This window comes from Hyla sarda, chromosome 7 (assembly GCF_029499605.1).
Source record: "Hyla sarda isolate aHylSar1 chromosome 7, aHylSar1.hap1, whole genome shotgun sequence".
NCBI classification, from domain to species: domain Eukaryota; kingdom Metazoa; phylum Chordata; class Amphibia; order Anura; family Hylidae; genus Hyla; species Hyla sarda.
Genome location: NC_079195.1, coordinates 124,271,944 through 124,287,289, shown reverse-complemented (window position 1 = coordinate 124,287,289; position 15,346 = coordinate 124,271,944).

Here is a 15,346-nt window from a genome sequence, read left to right as displayed (position 1 = left end):
AACTGGCACAGAGGATCCCATTCACTTGAATGGGATTCTCTGACATCCGTTATTGCGGACGCTAATCTGCCGGCGCATGCACAAATTTTTCTCCCGCTATCTTCACACTGCTGGGCACTAAAGGCTGTGTGAATGTAGCCTTAGAAGATAGCTAATTGCAAAGTGGGCAAATTACCTTAAAATTGCAGAATGCAATGTTGTCTGTGTCCTTGTGTATCTAGGTAGAGAAATTGGTGAACCCTGTGCTTTCATGATGTTCTATCTTCTCCTTTCTGTGTCTGTCCAATATCTGGGAAGTAGCAAGAGTGAAGCGGGCGAGTTTGGCCACTGTAGGAAGCCATGTGATTCTCAACACAGTAGAGACAGCACCAGTCTGCTGTGCTTTCCATGTTCATTGGTTCTGTGTCCTGGCTGGCTAAAGGCAGCTGGAGGAGCCAGAGCACAAGAAAGCAAAGATGGAAGTGAGAAGAGCCATTAGAAGACAGTGATAAAGAGAAGTGGTAAGAGACAGACTGACCAACTAGAGGACTGGCTGCATCAAATACAGTAGAAGGCTGGCAGACAAGAGAAACCAGTGTGAGCCAATACCAATATCACTAGTCTTATTTTTATTCCAGTTTTAAGAGTGAACAGAATAAGTTTATGTGGCCATTTGTGACAGAACCACTGTACAGGTCTATGACAGAAACCCTCCTTTTCATACTAAACTCAGTATTTGCAGAAGAAAAGGATTGTCCAGCGCTAGGCTTGCGTATAAAAGCTTGTTCTTTATTGGAAAATTCACAGAGATCACTCGACGGAGGATAATGACTGATGCGTTTCACACATAAGTGCTTAATCGTAGACTGACATGTTGTACGGATCATACAGGTTAAAATACAAGAACGCCAGATCACATAACCTAATGCGTCATCAATGAGTTAAAATTACAAGAATTCTTGGAAAACATGGAAGGATCTTAAAGCGACGTGTTGGCTGCAATCAGGTGGGTGGCTAGAAGACACTGGCAACCGGACTAACTTGAATCTGGATCGGATTCATGTCTACCACATAAACATTATTTATACATGCATACATTTAATCTTATATTGATGCCATTCTTATTGTATTATTGTAAATTCGTGTTTCTTTTGTCGGTTTCGAGATTGTTACTATCACCGTTGCCAATGGTTACCACCCCTCTGATGCAACGTCCACGTCTTACAGGGTTATCATAGACATTTATCTTGATTCAGAGAGGTGCTTCTTGAGTTGCTAGGGGAACATAGAGACAAAAGACCATAAGTAAATGCAATATAACATTATTAACACATGAAAGGCTTTCCATGTGTTGTATACAATATTTATTAATATTATTATTTCATATAGTTAGAATTTTTGTTTGTATAGTCTTTTAATTTCTATGTGTTTTATTGCCCCAGAAAAAATAAAGTGATCACATGAATGTGAATAAAGACCTATCACAGCATATCTCAAACTATATGGCTTATTCCCCAATACTAGATCTTATTGGTTAGCATATTGAATCTCTTGTAGTTAAGGCACCAGTACATTATACTGCATATGTTTAGGAGTATTTTAGGGGCATGTCATAATCATGTCTAGTCTTTTATTCATCCCCCTCGGGTATCTGGTGTCTAACACAAAGATCCAGTATGTCTCTCGATTGTAAAGTTTTCTTTTTAGATCGCCACCTCTGGGGCCCAATTTGACTCTCTCCAACCCTGTCAATTTAAGTGAGCTAGTATTGCCTGCATGTGCCTCCCGAAAGTGCCTAGATAACATGGATATATTAATACTGTTGTTACTAGCATCTGATACATGCTTTCTGAATCGCATTTTTAATGTGTTGCCCGTGCAGCCTACATATTGCAGTCTACACTGGGTGCAGGTTGCCACTTAAACCACATTTTTTGTGTTGCAGTTTATGTAGCTCTGAATGGCATAACTACTCCCTGTATAACATGATACAACATTTTTTGTGATGTCCATGTAATTGCACGTTAAGCATTTATTATGGCCACACCTGTAATTACCTATGGATTTAAGCCATGTATGTTGTTGATTTATTTGACTAATACTTTCTCCTTCGTTTTTGCTCATGCTAGAAAAAAGATTGGGTGATAGAGCTGCTCCAAGTGAGGGGCCCTTCCTGGAGACTACAGCTATGCCATTCGATACAATTTCTTTCAGTATGGGATCTGTTTCCAACACTGGAATGCATTTATTAATAATATGTATAATTTTACCAAACTGTACACTGTAAGGGGTGACAAAGAACGTTTTTCTTGAGTTTTTGTTTTTATTTTTATTTTTGCTATCGCTCTGCATATCTGTTACCATTACTTGGGGGTTGTCATCTTCCCTATTGGTTGTATTTCTCCTTGAATATTTTACCAACTCCGTCCTGCTGATCTTATCCACTCTGCTGCGTGCCTTTTCTAGGACAGGGGTTGAATATCCCCTGTCCTTAAATCTATCCATTAACTCTTCGTTGACTGTTTTTAAGGTGTTAACGTTGGAACAATTTCTTTTTTGTCGGCACATTTCCCCAAAAGGAATATTTTGTAATACATGCTTGGGGTAGCAGGAGGATGCCAGCAGGACAGAGTTGGTAGCTGTCTCCTTTCTATAGGGAGCGATCTCAATCCGCGACTTAACTACAAGAGATTCAATATGCTAACCGATAAGATCTAGTATTGGGGAATAAGCCATATAGTTTGAGATATGCTGTGATAGGTCTTTATTCACATTCAAGTGATCACTTTATTTTTTCTGGGGCAATAAAACACATAGAAAGAGAATATTAATAAATATTGTATACAACACATGAAAAGCCTTTTGTGTGTTAATAATGTTATATTGCATTTACTTATGGTCTTTTGTCTCTATGTTCCCCTAGCAACTCAAGAAGCACCTCTTTGAATCAAGATAAATGTCTATGATAACCCTGTAAGACGTGGATGTTGCATCAGAGGGGTGGTAACCATTGGCAATGGTGATAGTAACAATCTAGAAACCGACATTAGAAACACGAATTTCATTGATGGATACATCTTTAACGATACATCTTTAAGAATGGCATCAATATAAGATTAAATGTATGCATGTATAAATAATGTTTATGTGGTACACATGAATCCAATCCAGATTCAAATTAGTCCGGTTGCCAGTGTCTTCTAGCCACCCACTTGATTGCAGCCAACACGTCCCTTTAAGGTCCTTCCATGTTTTCCAAGAATTCTTGTAATTTTAACTCATTGATGACGCATTAGATCATGTGATCTGGCATTCTTGTATTTTAACCTGTATGATCCATACAACATGTCAGTCTACGATTAAGCACTTATGTGTGAAACACGTCAGCCATTGTCCTCTGTCGAGTGATCTCTGTGAATTTTCCAATAAAGAACATGCTTTTATCCGCAAGCCTAGCTCTGGACAATCCTTTTTTCTGCAATTGCTCTGGGCCGAGGGTGGGACCGGCGTGTCCGTGCGCAGGTGTGGTGGAATTGATCGGTGTAGTGAGCGACATTGAAGTTTGCTAAACTCAGTATTATGTACTGCCCCGACACTTAGGGCGCATTACTTCCATTAGAGAATCCATCCATGTCTCTCCATCATACAGGGACATAACATAAAAAAATTCAAAAAGTGCAAAAATAGGTGCACTACTGTGGTAGATGTAAATAATAACATTGACTAACCCTCAAATCTGATGTAAAATTTAGACATTAGCCAGTATATCCTTATATGAAGGACACACCCGAGCCCACACACTAAAGCCAAGGTTTCTCAAGTGGCACGGGACCTAACACTAAACCTACCTGTGCAAGATAAGCACAACCAGGGGCCAGTGGGAAATTACAACAGCATTAGGTCCGACTTACAGGCTGCTCCCAGGTTACCTCCAGTGTGACTAAGCACACATACAAGGGGAGGAGGGAGACAGGCTATAAGCCCCACCTAAGTTGGCTATGTGGCCGGCCTCACAGGTGCACCTAGATGCTATTTCAAATGATAGTGAGGGGCATTAGTAAAACATCAAAATTTGCAACTACGAAGACTTGGCCCCTGGTTGGGCTTATCTTGCACAGGTAGGTTTAGTGTTAGTACCCGTGCCACTTGAGAAACCTTGGCATTGGTGTGTGAGCTCCGGTGTGTACTTCATATAAGGATATACTGGAAATAGGTGCACTACTGTGGTAGATGTAAATAATAACATTGACTAACCCTCAAATCTGATGTAAAATTGAGACATTAGCCAGTATATCCTTATATGAAGGACACACCGGAGCCCACACACCAACACCAAGGTTTCTCAAGTGGCACGGGACCTAACACTAAACCTACCTGTGCAAGATAAGCACAACCAGGGGCCAAGTCTTCGTAGTTGTAAATTTTTATGTGTTTTACCAATGCGCCTCACTATTATTTGAGGTAGCATCTAGGTGCACCTGTGAGGCCGGCCACATATCAGCCAACTTAGGTGGGGCTTATAGCCTGTCTCCCTTCTCCCATTGTATGTGTGCTTAGTCACACTGGAGGTAACCTGGGAGCAGCCTGTAAGTCGGGCCTAATGCTGTTGTAATTGCTCACTGGCCCCTGGTTGTGCTTATCTTGCACAGGTAGGTTTAGTGTTAGGTCCCGTGCCACTTGAGAAACCTTGGCGTTGGTGTGAGGGCTCAGGTATGTCCTTTATATAAGGATATACTGGCTAATGTCTCAATTTTGATCAGATTTGAGGGTTAGTCATATTGTTATTTACATCTACCACAGTAGTGCACTTATTTTTGTACTTTTCGTATTTTTGTATTAACTTATATGTTACACATCTCCATCTGGAGTAGGATGCCATTGTGGAACTTGTGGTTCTTTGCAGGCATCCTCCATTGTATGGATTTTTTATGCTGGGGATTGCCCATAGCAACAGACCCCAAGTGCATGATTTGCCTCCCCAGTATAAATGCACATCGACATTTTGGGTTGAGAACATCCTGCCATCTTTGACCACGTCTTCGTAGTTGTAAATTGGGACATAACATAGTCAGGAAGTTATTGGCCCTCCACATTTAGTATCATTAGACCCTTGTCTGCAATCTAGAGTGGGTTACTTTTGTTTTTATCTCCAGTAAATAACAAGTATTTGTGATTCTAGTGGACTATCATCGATATTTCTAGTAGACTGCCAATAGCTAAACTTCAACGGATTATTAAAAAAATATCTGCTAATCTATATTATTGGATTACACAATTTTAGTGTAATAAAATTAATTTCATTCACACTCTGAATAGTTCTTTCATAAAGGAATCTGCTGACTGCAATTTATAGTAACAACATTTTGATGCCTAACCACAAAAATACAGCCAAGACTGCACAGCATGCCTGTATGCAAATGTGCATAGATTTAAAGCACACAATCCTAAAAGACTTTTACTTTACATCTATTTTCTTCACAACACTGCCTCTAATCCTGGAGTATACGTGTCTAAATTGTTACTAGGGCAATGGTAGTAAAACTGGCAGTAAGTGAGCAAAAAAATAAGTTAATGAAAGCCAAGTAATTTACTGTTCACCTTTAACCGGGTCAGAGTCAGAGCTGTTGGGGACAGAAGAATAGAAGACATAAATAGGCGCAAGTAAATAACAGCAACTGACAGCAGATGTATGATATATTATAAGAAAATCTCAATATGCAACTGAAATGTTAACAAGTCCAATTTGCCCTGAAATGTTGTGTTGGAATAGTTAAATAAAAAAGGTGTATGTATAAATCATTAATGAGTAAAAAAAAAAAAAAAAAAATTGTCTGAATAAATAAGGTCTCTATTTTAAATGGAGAAGGGACAGTAATACATTTAAAACCAGCAGCTCCACCAGAATTATTAATGGGGGCAAGAGGTTGAAACCTTGCTTTGCCCAGTCTAGCCAGAATGATGGACTGTTGAGTATACTTTTTATCAATAGGTTTAGCAAGCTACAGCAGATGGTTGGATGGAATACAGGGGGAGGAGACTGGGAGGATGACACCGATACCATGTTCCTTATTTTGTGTAATTTTCCACTTTTTTATGCAATTTTTGTGTCCACAGGTTTGTGTAGTATGCTTGTTAATATGACTGATCTGAGGCTACCGAGTTACAGGCACTTGGACAAAGTAAGCCACACAGCCATCTCTCACCTATAAAATTAACTCCTCTTTTAACCCCTTAAAAACCAAGCCCATTTTGACCTTATGGACTAGACCAATTTTAATAACTCTTTTTTTATTTTTTTCACCTGGGCTGGTTTTTTGTCAGACCAATTGTACTTAGTAATGACTTATTTTATTTTACCATAAGATGTACCATAAAACCAAAAAATTATTTGCTGGCGGAAATTTATAAGAAAGCTGCAATTTTGCAACTTTTGGGGGGTTTGGTTCTTACGCTGTGCACTTAATGGTAAATAAATACATTGGCCCTCATTTACTATTGCATGTTTTGTCGGGTTGTGCACCAGATTCTGTCGCGTTGAACCAGAAATTCTATCTGCGCCAGAACTGAAAAAACCCTGACTAACTCTCCATTTTTCCAAGAAAACCCGAAAAAGGGGCGTGGTTGCCGGAAAAAGGGGGCATGGTCTCCGAAAAGGGTCGTGTTCCCGACATTTTTACAAAAACCCAACATATTTACTAAGGTTTCCACAGAAAATGTGGTGGATTTGAGCTGAGGAAAACCCCACAGATCAGAGCATGTGTAAAAAAAAAGCAAGATGTAGGGAAAGTGGAAAATGTAGGGAAACCTTAGTAAATACTGTGGAAAATAAATTGTAGGGAATTAAAACCCACAAAGAAACCTACACTCCACTCTTAGTAAATGAGGGCCATTATCTTTATTCTGTAAGTCAATGCGATTAAAATAATGCCCAATTTATATAGTTTTTCTTTTATTGTGCTACTTGCAAAATGCAAATTCATATACATAAAATAACTTAACATTTTTTTGTATATGGGATGTATTTGGGCAAATTTTTTGCGCCGTGATCTGGAGTTTTCATCGGTACAATTTTTGCTTTGATGTAACTTTATGATCGCTTTGTATAATTTTTTTCTGGTCTACGATATGATTTAAAAATCCCTTTTACACACCTTTCTATTATTGTACTACTTTATTTATCGTGTACGGGGCTGTATAAAGGCAAATTTTTTGCACCATGATCTGTAGTTTTCATCAGTACCATGTTTGTGTCCATGTGACTTTTTCATTGCTTTTTATAATTTTTTTCTGGGATGTCATGTGACAATTTTTTTACTTCTGTTTACGCCGTTCACTGGATCATTAACAAAATATTTTAATAGATCGGACATTTTTGCACACGGCTATACCAAGTATGTTGATTTATTTTTAACTTTTTTTTTTGTAATGGGAAATAAAGAGGGAAACTTAATTTTTATTGGGGGAGGGGCTTATTCACTTTTTTCACACAGGGGACTATTTGTTTCAATTTTTAGACATAGGCATAGCACTGATCAGTGTTATCTGCGATCTTCTTCTCTGGTCTGCTTGAAGGCAGACCAGAGAAGATGACTTCATGGTGACGGCAGGATGCAGATAAGGAGACCTCCATTACCTGGTCCCGTTCCGTGCTATGGTTCTCCGACTATCCTCTTCGGTATCTTCAGCTCCGGGCCTGACTTAGAGCATGTACAGAGCTTAGTAACGTCACCACTGCTTTTCTGTGCTGGGTCCCACTGTTAGTAAACAGCAGCAGTGACATCACTAACCTCCGCCTATTCTCCAAGTCGGGCCCAGAGCTGAAGATACAGAAGAGGATAGCCGTATAACCACAGCAAGGAACAGGATCGGGTAAGTATCGTTGTCATCAGTGTCACCTGCGCTACCTGTCTGTACCGACTGGTTAGTGCAGTTGACACTGATGGCAGATTTCCTTTAAAGTGTACCTGTCATAGTGCAAAAAAGAAGTGATATGTTACTCAGGACCCAATCCTGATCATGTGCATATAATTTTTATTTGTCTCGGACCTATATATCCAGAGATATAAGCATTTATCTGCTGGTGAGTTACTTTTTCATTGTGCAGGCTTGAGGGGGCGTGTCAGTCTGTCTCCCTCACAGGAGCAAGCCTGTTCAGTCAGCCAATCAGTACTCTCTACTCTGTAACCCTTTCCTCTCTGGTTTTATGCTGTGTCATGTGTCAGAGGAAGATGCTTGGAGCTTGCCTGCAGTAATCAGAAGACATTATGGTGAATTAATAACAGGATAAAATGTATAAATATAAGAATAGATCTTTATAAAATTAATGCAAGGATTTTTTAGATAAAAGTACAGCATTTTTATGAATACATGTTCTATCTGTTTTATCTTCTCCTAGTAAAGCTGGATGCTAATCAGCATAGCTGTCACTATGTGTGCCATTCATATTTCACAGACTCCTGAATGTCTGTTCAACTTCTTTGTCATTCAGGAGTCCGAGAAAGCTTTGACTATTTCTGCATGCTGGGAGTTGTAGTTTAGTAACAACTGAAGCTGCAATGTTTGTAAATAACTGTGTTAGAGCAGTGTTGCCTCCAGCTGTTTTAAAACTACAGCCCCCAGCATGTCCACACATCCTTTATCTGTAGTTTTGCATACACAATAGAAATCTCCTATACTGGATACCGGTATGCTTTACGGCTGGTATCCAGTATGCTGTAAAATCTAGACTAGTCTGTCTGGCTAAAAGACAGGCGACCCCTAGTGGTGAAAAGCTTTTAACAATGACAGTGCCTCTTTAATAGTTTTTCATTAATTGATGAAGTGAATGAACAGAAGAGAAGTCTGAATCAAATCAATATTTTTCTGGAGTTTTCTGTGGTAGATGGAAGAGCTATTACCACAGAAAACTCTAGAAAATAAGGATGTAAGAAAAATCACAAAAGAAAGCCCTAAACAGTCAGCAAACAAAAAATAAACACCATAATCATCCTATTGTTCCACATACTACATGAGTCAAAGCGTAAAGTCTTTAAACCCTTCAAGGACATAGCCAAGTTTCCTTTTTGCGTTTATTGTCTTTCTTTCTCGCCTTTAACCCCTTAAGGACACAGCCCATTTTTTCCTCCTCGCCTTCTAAAATCCATAACTCTTTTATATTTCCATTCCCAGACCCAAATGAGGGCTTGTTTTTTGCATGACCAGTTGTAATGACATCACTCATTTTACCCTAAAATGTATGGTAAACCCCCCAAAAAAAATTTGTGTAAGGAAATTAAAACGAAAATCATAATTTTGCTAATTTGGGGGATTTCATTTTCGCACTGTACACTTTACGGTAAAAATTACATGTTTTCCTTATTCTGTGGGTCAATACAATGAAAATGATACCCATGGTTACATACATTTCTATTATTGAACTGCTTTTAAAAAATCTTAAACTTTTTTTTTTTCCAAAATCAGTACATTTAAAATTGCGCTATTTTGAACACCTCTGACTTTCTTATTTTTCCTTATTCAGGGACGTGTGAGGACTTATTTTTGCGCCATGATCTATAGATTGTTTTAGTACCACGTTGGCATATATGTGACTTTTTGATCACTTTTTGAAAATAACATTTTTTGCAGTTTGATGTAACAAAAAGGCAGAAATTTGGGACTTTTTTTTTTTTTTTTACATTTACACTGTACGCCATAGGGGATCATTAACACTATATTTTTATAGCTTGGACATTTATACATAACAAATATGTGTATTGTTAGTTTTTTTACGCTTTTTGTATTAATATGTTGAAAAGGGGTGATTTAAAACTTTATTGGGGGGGAGGGGCTTTTTCACATTTTTAAAACTTTATTTTAAAACTTTTTTTTACATTTATTTTACACTTTTTTAGTCCCCATAGGGGGCTATTTATAGCAATCATTAGATTGCAAATACTGTTCATTGGTATGCATAGGGTATAGCACTGATCAGTATTATCGGTGATCTTCTGCTCTTGTCTGTTGGAAGGCAGATCAGTGCAGAAGACCCCAGGAGATGGATGGAGGCAGGTGAGGGGACCCCTGTCCACCATCTTGGCTGATCTGATCCCCGCGGGCGATCAGATCAGCCATTTTAAGTGCCGCACTGCCACAGATGCCGTGATCTGTACTGATCATGGCATCTGATGGGTTAATGGCAGACATGAGCACGATCGCTGATGTCCGCCATTACCGGCAGGTTTGCGGCTGCCGTGAATAAAGCGACCGCAGCTCCTGCGCTCGCGTCACAGCTGCGCTGTAAATGCACTACGCTGTGCGTGAAGTGACGCTATGAAGAGCCATACATTTACGGCGCATGTCCTTCAGGGGTTAAGGGAAAACGGTCACCCGTTCACCCCCACTTATAACCCAATACACCGGGTTATAGTGCGGGTGAACAGGAGACCGATGCGGGGTCTCGGACTGCTATACCTACCTTTAGTCCGGAACCCCAATCATCCGAAGGTCCCCCTCTTTCAGCGCCAACTTGCGTTCTAGAGACGGGCCCACTGGCTTGATTTAAATATTCTTAGCGCTGGTCACGTGAGCGCTTGTGCCTACTGAACGCTCACATGACCAATGCTTACGAATATTTAAATCCAACCGGTGGACCTGCCTCTGGAGCACAGATCAGCGCTGAAAGAGGGGGACCATCGGAGGATCGGGATTCCGGACTGCAGTTAGGTATACCAGTTTGAGACCCCACATTGGTCTCTTGTTCACCCGCACTATAACCCGGTGTATTGGGTTATAGTGCGGGTGAACAGGTGACCGTTTTCCTTTAAGACACATAACTTTTAGTTTTCCCTTCCACAGAGACATAAATTCTTTCCACAGAGACATACCACAAAATGTACGGCACAATTATTTGTGTGTGTGTGTGTGTGCGTATACTTTACAATAAAATGGGCATGTTCTCTTTATTCTGTGGGTCAATATGTTTAAAACAATAACCCAAGAAAATGGGTATGCCTACAATTGACCTATTCTGACCCCTATGTAGGAGGTTTGTTCTGACAGCCACCTGTTTATGGTTGATGGGTTGTCTGGTACCTCATATAAGGTGAGTAGCCAGTCTTCGAGAGTAGGATCTGGATTGGACGTAAAACATCCTGAAGGCAGATGGGGTCTAGTGTCTAATTGCCTAGGATAGCTAGGAGATCTGTAGATGATTGCTTGGGGAAGCATATGTATGACCTGGATGTTAGTACATGACTGTGGAATAGGTGATAAATGGTTACATGGAAGAGCAATAAGGGTTTTTGGTGGAAAGATTTTTATGTGGTGATTGGTGGATAGCAGTGTTATAAGGCTGATGGGGAATAGAGTTAAGGTTTAATTGGCTCTTTGAGCTGTAAAAGTTCTAGCAGCTTGGAGGTGTGAGGTAAGGGCTTTTGCAAATCATACATATCCTTCAAAAACACTGCAAGATCCTTATATACACTCCACACTCCCTGGTAAACTTATGCTTACATTCCATAGGGCCTGGAACCTAGAAAGAACTGTGTCAACCATCCAAAAGATCACTTTTAGTTTCAGATGTAACCAATAGAGATGAGCGAATCTTTGAAAGATTCGATTCGGCCGATTCGCCGAATTTTCCGAAAAAATTTGGTTCGGTACGAATTTATTTGCGACGAATCGCTATTGAAAACTTCTATTTATGGCCTACAGAGAGCTTCAATAGGGGTGATGAACACTTTGATTTACTGTAACACGAATAGGGTGTGTACTGAGTTACATAGTTAGTACGGTTGAAAAAAGACATACGTCCATCAAGTTCAACCAGGGAATTGAAGGGTAGGGGTGTAGTTAGTGAAATAATACTGTTATTCAGTATAACATGCAGATCAGAGGCATCACTATTAGAATCACTGTCGCAGAGAGGCACAATGACAGAGCCTGGAGGGGGCATCAGAATGAGGAGACCATATAGTGACTGAATGACACAGCGTGGAGGTGGCGGTAGCATGTGGAGAACAGATAGTTGCTGAATGACACAGCCTGGAGTTGGTGGCAGCATGAGACCACATAGTGGCTGAATGACACAGCCTGGAGTTGGCGGCAGCATATAGTGGCTAAATGACACAGCCTGGAGTTTGCGGCAGCATGAGGAGACCATATAGTGTCTGTATGACACAGCCTGGAGGTGGCAGCAGCATGAGGTGAACGTATAGTGGTTGACTGACACAGCATGGAGGTAGCGGCAGCATGAGGAGACCATATAGTGGCTGAATGACACAGCGTGGAGGTAGCGGCAGCATGAGGAGAACATATAGTGGCTGAATGACACAGTGTGGAGGTGGCGGCACCATGAGGAGACCCTATAGTGCCTGAATGACACAGCCTGGAGTTGGCGGCAGCATATCCTGCCTGAATGACGCAGCCTGGAGTTTGCGGCAGCATGAGGAGACCATATAGTGGCTGAATGACACAGCCTGGAGGTGGTGGACGCATGAGGAGACCATATAGCCTCAATAGGGGTGTAGAACACTTTGCTATTTTGTTATTCAGTATGATATGCAAATTACAAGCATCGCTATTAGAATCACTGCCGCAGAACTTTAATGTAATTTTTATTTTATTTGAATGTATTTAAATGTTTTGAGTACCCATTCTAGTGAGCATGGAGCTGGCGGTTCCAACCCCTGCCTCTCAGCACTTCCCTGACTGTGGAAGTGCAAATGTTTCATTTTATCAGTTATGGTTCATTGTTATCGCTCCAAGCTGTTTCATTGGATTCTTGTGATAATTCCACAGGTAATATATGAAGTTTATGACCATAGGGCCTCAGTCTTGAAAAGATTACATTGATTTTTATTTAAATTTAAGATTTATATTAGATTTCCAAGTTTAATGTCCCGGCGTTTACTTTGAACTAATACTGTATGACCACAAAACCCAATCTAACAAGCAGTCACATGGCACAATGACAGAGCCTAGAGGTGGCAGCATCGCAACGAAATCATAGACCCGGTGACAGAGTAGTGTGGTGGGTGGCAATACCAGTACCAGGTGACGAAGGTGGGTGAAAAAGGAGAACTTGGCATCAGATGTGTGGCATCAGGCGGGTGGCAGTATCAGAATAGTAGCTGAGGCAGGTAGGCAGAAGAAAACGGTCTCTTTTGTAAAAGTGTTAGTGTGTACAAGTAAGTATTGAGGATATGCATTACGTAAAACTTAACTTTTAATAATATTCTTAGGATAAAATATATGGACCCAAATTTTTTTTTTAAATCAAACAAATGGAAAGGTGTGAAAAAAAACACCATGTGCCACCTACACCGCCAAGTGTTAATGTGATGCAAAGACCTCTAAAAGGTGTAAGGGAACAACGTATGGTCCATTGTAACCGTTGGGGGTAAAAACTTCCCCTGTAAGGCCCTACTCTCGCCCTATTAATTCCCTTATTGGCAAGTGTTGCTCACCCTAAAAAGGGCTGCTACACACAGGAAACTCTCTATTTCCACCTAAAAACCCTGAGAAATGGCAGTGTTTGTAGGGGGGAAAGGGAGAGGTTCCTGTGTGAGGCCGCCCTTTTTTAGGGCGAGTAACACTTGTCAAGAAGGGAATTAATAATTCGAGAGTAGGGCCTTACAGGGGAAGTTTTTACCCCCACCGGTTACATTGGACCATACGTTGTTCCCTTCCACCTTTTAGAGGTCTTTGCATCACATCAATACTTGGTGGTGTAGGTGGCACATGGTGTTTTTGCACACCTTTCCTTTTGTTTGATTAAAAAAAATGTTAAGTACTTATATTTTAGCCAGAGAAAAGTTAAGTCTTAGCTAATGCATATCCTCAATACTTGTGGTCTTATTGCGAGGAATGCCTGTAACTGGGGAGCAGCACCTTAAACATGAACTGCTTAACAACCAGATTGAACACGTGTGCCATGCAGGGCGCATGGCTCAGGCTTCCATGTCGCAATGCAGACAAGATGTTCTTCCCTTTGTCGGTCACCATGGTTCCCATTTCCAGTTTTCGTGGAGTAAGCCATGATTCAATTTTCTTTATGAATAACCTTTAGCAGTTCCTCCCCTATGTGACTCCGTTTGCCAAATCAAACCATGTGAAAACAGCGTGACACCGCTGTGCCCTGCACACATGGTATTCTGGAGGGGCACTAAAACTTGTCCCTGCAGTGGAGGCTGAGGAGACAGTGTAGGATGAGGACGCGATGTCGCACACTGTCACAGGACCAATGGCCTGAGAGTGTGGAGGCAGAAGCGGCATGACCTGTCCACATTGCTGTTGTGGCTTTGCAGGAACCACATTCACTCAGGACATGTATTGTCCCTGACCGTAGTTACAGCTCTACACGTCGGCGTTGCCGTGCACTTTGGTACATACCGACAGGCTCAAGGACTGGCCCACCTTTTGTTCTGCAAAATTGTGCAGGGCTGGTACTGCCATCTTCACAAAGAAATGATGGCTTGGCACTCTCCACCTCCGCTCGCACAAGCCATCAGTTCTCTGAAAGGTGCAGAGTCCACCACTTGAAAAGGGAGGGACTGCAGCACCAGCAACTTGGACAGGAGCACATTCCGCTTATGCGCCGTTGGATGAGTGGGCGCATACTGTTGTCTCTTCGACATGGCTTCGCCGATGGATTGCTGTCGGAATCACTGACTTGAAGTAGGAGGAGCAGGAGTATCTGGAGCGACAGAAGATGGGTATGACACACAGCTCCTTTTGGCTGAGGTGGTGGAGCCTTGGCTGGCTGAAACAAGGAGTGACATGCCACTGGGTGATGCAGCAGGCTGGACCACCACATCGGAGCCCCATTTTTCCCAGGCCGCTTTATGGTGATGCTGCATATATTGACGCAGGGCTGTGGTGCCAACAATGGGACCCTGGCCACGCTTCACCTTCTGCCAACACATCTTGCATGGGGCCATGTTAACCTCCTCCAGATGCTTGATGAAAAACTGCCACGCCGCCGAGTAGCTAATTTTCCCACCAACAGACCGCACTGATTGACTGCTGCTGCCATCGACTCCAGGAACCCTTGTTCCACTACCTCCCGGGAAGGTAGGCTGCCGCAAAGCAGGTGGTCTACCCCGAGCATATTTGGCTCCAGACTTCTGCCACCATGCTGACTGCGAACCATGCTACCATCTTGCTGGCTCAGCTGCTGCCTCACGGGCAACCTGCAACTCTCCTCTCCTGATGATGATGAAGCCCCTTTCTGTACCCGGCTCCCAATTGCGATCGGCTTCATCATCATCAAGTTGTGTCTGCACATCACTGATGTCCTCCACAGGTTCCTCATCAGTGTCTTCTTTAGGAGCCTGAATGCTCGCAACACCACCTCCCACGCCACTCTCCTCACCACTACTTGCCCGCC